The sequence below is a fragment of the Amblyomma americanum genome, chromosome 1 (genome assembly GCF_052857255.1).
Source record: "Amblyomma americanum isolate KBUSLIRL-KWMA chromosome 1, ASM5285725v1, whole genome shotgun sequence".
In the NCBI taxonomy this organism is placed as follows: Eukaryota; Metazoa; Arthropoda; class Arachnida; order Ixodida; family Ixodidae; genus Amblyomma; species Amblyomma americanum.
Window position 1 is genome coordinate 107110001 of NC_135497.1, and position 7200 is coordinate 107117200.

Here is a 7200-nt window from a genome sequence, read left to right on the forward strand (position 1 = left end):
TCAATAGCCTACTCTCGAATTTTTAGTTACACGTTATAGATGATGTGCCTGCATTCTGATTTCTTTTTTTTTTTATGGAGGTTTACGTCCCAAAGCGACTCAGGCTATGAGGGACGTCGTAGAGGAGGGCTCCGGAGATTACGGCCACCTGGGGTCCTTTAACGTGCACTGACATCGCACAGCACACGAATTTCGCCTTTATCGAAATTCGGCCACCGCGGACGGTGGTCGAGTCCGCGTCTTCCGGCCCAGTAGCCGAACGCCATAACCACTGAGCCATTGCGGCGGCTGCATTCTTAATTCTAGAAGGGCAAAAACATACATGGAAAAATTAATTTTGAAAAATAATTAAATTACATCACAAATTGCTGCTCTCAAAAAGCAATGACATTCTTTACAATTACTTCCCAAGAGTAATGAAGATTGCTCTTAAATTTACTTCTTAGCTTCAAATCATAAAAAGTTGCGCATTGGTCATAGTTCCTACAGAATTTTAATATTCCTTTGTTTTCACCGCCACTGAGCTTCAAAGTGGACGTCGGAAATTTTCCTCTTTGAAGAAAGGTAGCCCTAGTTGTTGAACAGCCCCTTTGCCGACGTAGATGAGGTCAGCTTAATCGCAAAAATTGTTTAATTGCTTGTGCTTCCCTTCAATCAGAAGTGGACCCTTCAATGCGTAATATGGTCCCACCCTTTTGATCTGTGAAGAACTCGCCGTACGCTTAAACAGCGGGAGTGCATCGACTGCTTTTTCACGCTCATCGCTACGGAAATGCGCCAGGGCGCAGGCAAGCTGCCAATTCTGCTGTTCAGTTTACTCGTTTTGGAGGCACGTTGGCGGAAGTAAATAGCATGTCGCGGAGACGCCATCTCCTATGTTGTCCTTGAGTTAAAACTCTCGCTACCGCGGCATAGACCATCTTCCGCGTTTGAACGATTCAAAGCGCCCGCTCAAAAAGCGCACTCCGGAGTGTCGTGGACATGCTGCGCTATCTAGTTTGTGTTCGCAACAACTGTTCTTTTGATTGCAGTTTTGGTTTCAGTGTTTCGACACGAGGGGGCGCCATAAAAAATGAAACTTCGAACGGCCTATGCAGCGTCAGCCAGCGAACATGGCGTCCACATCGCCGCGGGCTCCTCGAAAGCGAAACCCGACATCGCACGGTTTCGGTTGCGTTTTTTTTTAAATTGGTTTTGGGGAAAAGGAAATGGCGCAGTATCTGTCTCATATATCGTTGGACACCTGAACCGCGCCGTAAGGGAAGGGTAAAGGAGGGAGTGAAAGAAGAAAGGAAGAGAGAGGTGCCGTAGTGGAGGGCTCCGGAATAGTTTCGACCACCTGGGGATCTTTAACGTGCGCTGACACATCGCACAGCACACGGGCGCCTTAGCGTTTTTCCTCCATAAAGACGCAGCCGCCGCGGTCGGGTTCGAACCCGGGAACTCCGGATCAGTAGTCGAGCGCCCTGACCACTGAGCCACCGCGGCGGGGCTTGTAATTGATGACAGTGGCTTATTTTTGTGCTTTAGGGTCTCCATAACATATGGCCAAGGCATTTTACCAAATTCTCTAGGTCGCGTCGCGTTTTTCAAGCAAAACGACAAGCCAGGTGTCCATATCAGCACATCGCTGCCGAGCGGCGCTCGGAGATTCGCTCGATCTCTCGACTTCTTTTTGATAATCTTCACGGCGGATGTAATGAAGACTCTTCGCGAAAACACTAATAAGTATGCATGGGTGAAGATTTTGAACAGGCGAACATACGCTCGGCGTGACGGCTCATGGGAAGAGGTGAATCCGTAGGAGATGCTGAAGTTCATTGGAATCATCGTATACATAGGAATTGTTGACCTGCCGCGACTATATTTTCATTAGGATGCAGGAATCATCTATTCTGGCCTTCTGCCATCAGGAATCATTTCCCAAAATCGATTTCTCACTTGGCTTGTTTTTTTTACACGTAGGATTCAGTGGATTTTTATGCGGAGTATTCAGTGGCGGATGCATCTGTTCGCAAGACTTGGGAAGTGCCCTGGCTTTTGAACCACAGTGAAACTTAACCCATCCTGATGTTCCAGAGCTTGCCCAAAACGCCAAATTTGATCATCTGTCTTTCAGGGAGCAGCTCATTCAACAAATAGTCGAGTCTTACGAGGTAAAAGGCCACGCCCCCAATCCTCCCATAGAATCAATTCTTCATCAACCGAAAAAAAAAATAAAAAAGAAGAAGGAACTGCAAGCTCTGCTATCATAGAACAAAACAAGAACAAGGATCAAACGTTATGTGAAGCATCTGTCAAGTCTACCTCTGCTTCACGTCTTCACGTGATTGCTTTTCACGTAGTGGCACCACGTCATAACCGCTGATCTGACCGGCGATGGAAAGTGCAATAATTTTTCCTCAAAGCTGAAGCTGGCAAGAATGACAGCTATAAACATATGCAACAGTTTGCGTATTCCAGTTTTGCTCTAATCAAGTTCTGGCTTAGTGCAGTCGGCAATTTTTTTTTCTGTACACTTTTTTCGTGTTTCTGGCATATTTGGCAAATAAATGTTCAAGTACTTTTGCACGCACGACTCTGGTGTTTGTTTCATTCATTCAGAAGTGTAACTAATAAGCTACAACTTCATGCATTGCAATATGCGCCGGGTTTGTTTCTTCTTGTGAAAAAAAAAATTCTTTCAGTACACTCCAAATAATCCATTTTTACGCTGTAGCGAAAGAGTTAAAAATAGGGCTTAAAACAGGGCCACAGAAGCTAGTTTTTTCTAAAGCTCACAACCAAGTTTGTTAGATGTCATTTGAGACTTCTTGTCAGTGCGGCGGCGAGACATTATATATGAAGCAGTCTAGAGGGAAGTACTCGCTCAAGCACTCGCAGTGCGTTTGTGGGAAGGTGCAATGCGGCATGCCATGGTCATGGAGCTCTTCTGGTGGCCCTGCGGCGCGCCTGTGTGTGTGTGCGACCGTGCGCAGTGCTGGAAGATGTCCGCGCGCACATCGCCTCTCGCCCGCGTGCGCCGCTTCGCTGGAGTGCTGGCTTTCTTGCGTTGCAGACGCTCAGCCCCGCAAACGCGCGGCCAAAGCATGACTGATACAAGGAGGAGCACGCTTTTCGCTCGTAATTAATTACTTGTGCCAAAATTACTGCTCTACATTAATTCACTGCATAACAAAATTACCAGCTCAGAAAAGTAACGAATTACGTTGCAAACTACCGAGAAAATTAATTTAATCATTACAGTAATGCCATGTCCGGGCAAGAACATGCGTGAGCAAGATTGTTCGCATAGTTTGTCTGCTGAAAGAATTTTAGTGTTTTTCGTAGTCATTTGAACTACAGCAAAGAATGAAGAACCAGTAAATGAACAAAAGGATAGCTGTACCACTGCACGGGACTTGTTTACAGGCCCGCCAAATTATATCTCTACTCAGCCCTGTCTGGCCCACCAAGCTTTTGTGAGGACTGGTCCCGACAGCAGCGCAAGTGGCAAACTGTTCGCAGTGAATGCGTATACTGTACTAAGGTAACAAAGTGGTCGACAAAGTTCACTGCAAATCGGCTGTAATGGCAACACTTCAAGATATCTGTATTTAAAACGCAGAAACAAGAAAAAATGAGGCGGGTTCATTAGTTCGCATCTTCCAACGGACTGCCTCATTTCGCTCTGTAGGTATCGCCATAGAGCGACTTTATGCTTTTTTTCTTCAACCACTTCTTTTTTTTTTTACGCCTCCGCGGTGACTGAGTGGTTACGGCGCTCGGCTGCTGGCCCGAAAGACGCGGGTTCGATCCCGGCCGCGGCGGTCGAATTTCTATGGAGGCGAAATTCTAGAGGCCCGTGTACTGTGCGATGTCAGTGCACGTTAAAGAACCCCGGGTGGTCGAAATTTCCGGAGCCCTTCACTACGATGTCCCTCATAGCCTGAGTCGCTTTGGGACGTTAAATACCCATAAATCAAACCACTCTTTTTACATTTCATTTCATTTATTTATCTCCCATAAATTTCATGGAAAGGGGTGTAAAAAAGATGCACGGGGCAGCTTGAAATGCCCATCACCCCAGGTTACACAAGGCAGCATTGGCAAAAAGACATATGTTACTTGCGGGCAGAAGCTATTCACCAATACAAATTATTTGTAGAATAAAACAGTAACGAATTGTACACTGCACACGGAAACAACAAAAAGAAAGTGTACTGAAGTACATAGAATTAAGATATTATACAATGGAAGTAACGCAACGGTTACGCAGAAAAAAAAAAATCCAGACAGGCAACTGTCGAAAATAAACATCTTCATTCACACAAAAGCATATAGTAGATTCGAACAGAAAATTATTTCTAGGAAATTATTTTTGAAGGTGTTTTAATGATGATCGTGATGCGTTAACATTTTGTGCGTCAAGTTTGTTCAGAAGGCGCGGTAATGTATTTGACATCCTTTGTAAGCCAAACTTTGTTCTACAAGTTGGAATACTCCAGAGTTGAGATTTTCGACTTCGGTAGATTGGCACATTGTGTGTGAGATTAGCGAGCCTTCGTAGTTTATAAAGATTTTTCATGGTTTCTTTTACACGCCTCTCCATTAATTCCCCATTGCATAATCGAAAAATTCTGACCATGCCGTGTTTCTCGTACAAATGAGCCGGGTGAGCGCTAAAATCAAGATTGTAAATAGATCGTAATGCACGTTTCTGCAGAGAAAAAATATTTTGTTTATTTAACTGCAGTGGTTGTTCCCCAGACAATCTGGGCATAGTTTAAGTATTACATAAATATAGATGTATACAACACTGATTTAACTTTAGTCTTAGCGGAGTTAGGATGCCGGCTCATAACCCCTACAGTTCTATGGATAACCTATTGATTGCAGCATTTGCATGGTTGCCGCAACTGAGGTGACAATTAAAATGAACACCTAATACCTATAGTTCCGACTATTTCTAACCTTTCGCTGCCAGGCTTGACATAGGGCGCAACAATTATCTTTATTCCGCGCTCTAAATAAAAACATTGATTTATTTGTATTTATTTTTAAATGGTCATCAATACACGACTGCTGAAGTGCCTGCGGTGTAGCATATGCTTGATAGGCTATTCTCTCCGTAGCAAGAGAAGATAACAGCAATGTCACATAGTCAGCATATAGTACAAAGGAAACATCGGTAGATGATTTCAGAATATCATTAATATATAAGTTGAAAAGCCGAGGTCCTAAGTTGCTGCCCTGCGGGACACCGGCAGTTATCTGCTTAACTGAAGATTGGTGGTTTAACATGCTCAATATACGACGTAAGTAATGAGCAAACAAACGAGCCTCCGATTCGAAAGCCATCACATTAATAATCATCATCATCTCTCATCGTGCAATTCGTGCAACGTGTCTGCATGTGCGTATTCAAGACACCTAGATTTAGTACTGCAGGTAAAGCTGTGTAAAGTCAGTTAGAAACGTTGAATTAAGCTAGTATTCAACCCAATTTGGTTTCGGCGAAGAACAGCACTGACCGGCTTTAAGCGTCTAGATTTATTTCGCAAAAAGCTTTAGGTGACAGGTCAGGAAGCGAGCCCAAGTCCAGCTTTCTCGGGAAAAAATTTTGAAAAGTGGAAAATTGTAAGACACTCTTATGGAAATATTGAAGGTAATGGTCCATTATGTAGCAAAATATTTCTTTAAAGTGTTTCCATCGGTCGCATCGAAAAGTTAAGACTGCCATAGAAAACCAATGGGGAACGCTATTGACAATAGCAAAAACGTGAATAGAAAAAAAAATACAAGACTGCCGTCGGGTGATCTGCGGATATATCGATTGTTATAGGGAAATCTTACATTATACGAAAAAATTGCGTTCATATATGGTTTCCCGCTAAAAAATGCTCTTCTCCAGAATTGCTGGGTATGTTTATAACTTCACACGAAAATGAGGCATCAAAGCTCGAGACAGTCCTGCCTGCGTATAGCCTGACCCAAGTCTTCAGTATCTGCGGCTTCAAGCCGAGATCCGAAGGACTAGATTCCCGGCGGCCGCCTTTCGATGAAGGCGAAACGCAAAAGGCGCCCGTGTGCTGTGCGATGTCAGTGCACGTTAAAGATCCCCAGGTGGTCGAAATTATTCCGGAGCCCTCCACTACGGCACCTTTTTATCTCTTCCTTCTTTCACCCGCACCTTCCTCTGTTTCCTTACGGCGCGGTTCGGGTGTCCACCGAGATGTGAGACAATTAATCTGCCATTTCCTTTCCTTAAAAACCAATTTTAAATTTTCAAACACCATTTTTTTTTCCCCAGCGAAACGTTGCACTTTCCGGCCCGTGGGCAAGGCCGGACCCGGGCATTCGGGTAGGCCCGGGCGTTCAGATAGGCCCGGGCGTTCAGATAGGCCCGGGCGTTTGGGTAGGCCCGAACACGTGCACTGCTCCAGACACAACTGCTGTGTTCCTGTGTGCGCGTGTCTGGCTTTCAGCGCTGTTTATTTTTCCCCCTCCAACAGTAATCCAAGACGAACTATCAAAGCGCACAGTTCCGTGAAAAATTTGTATCCCAACGCATGCGGCGCATTTGCCCTCGGCGCGTTTGTGCCCTCTAGATTGGGTGACTCGCTCTGGTAAAAAACAAGGCCCGAGTCGCCGGCGGCAGCCAGATAACGCTATGTATCGTGTTCTACTCTTAGAGGGGAAGCTTAAGCGTCCTCCAAGTTTTGTCAGAGAAGACCAATGCAATTCTTCGCGTCTGGGGGCGGTGTTGGACTGCGCCTGCCAACAACAGCACTGCCAAAACTATTGGAGTGGGGGAGTGGGAGGCGGGCCCATGGGGCCCTCCTTGGGTATGTGCCTGCCGAGTCGTATTTTTCGCAAATAAATGTCGCGAACGTGTAAAGCGTCAGGACAACTACTCCCCTAACAAGGGGTTGCCCAGAGGTCCACCCTAAACTGAACAACGGTGCGTTTCCTTCCGTGAAGTAGGTGACGTTTTTTTAGTGGCATTTATTTACTTATTTATTTATCTATCTATTTATTTATTTATTTAATTTTTTACTTGATGGGAAACGAGAAAGTTTTTTTTTTCGGAAACCGGATAAGATTTTTTCTTCGAAATAGTTCAATTTGGCTCTCATTAGTGACACAAATTGAGAAATTACGTCCCCATAGTCAGCAGGCTAGTTCCAGGTGCTCCTCTAACGCATATCGCGCTGTTCA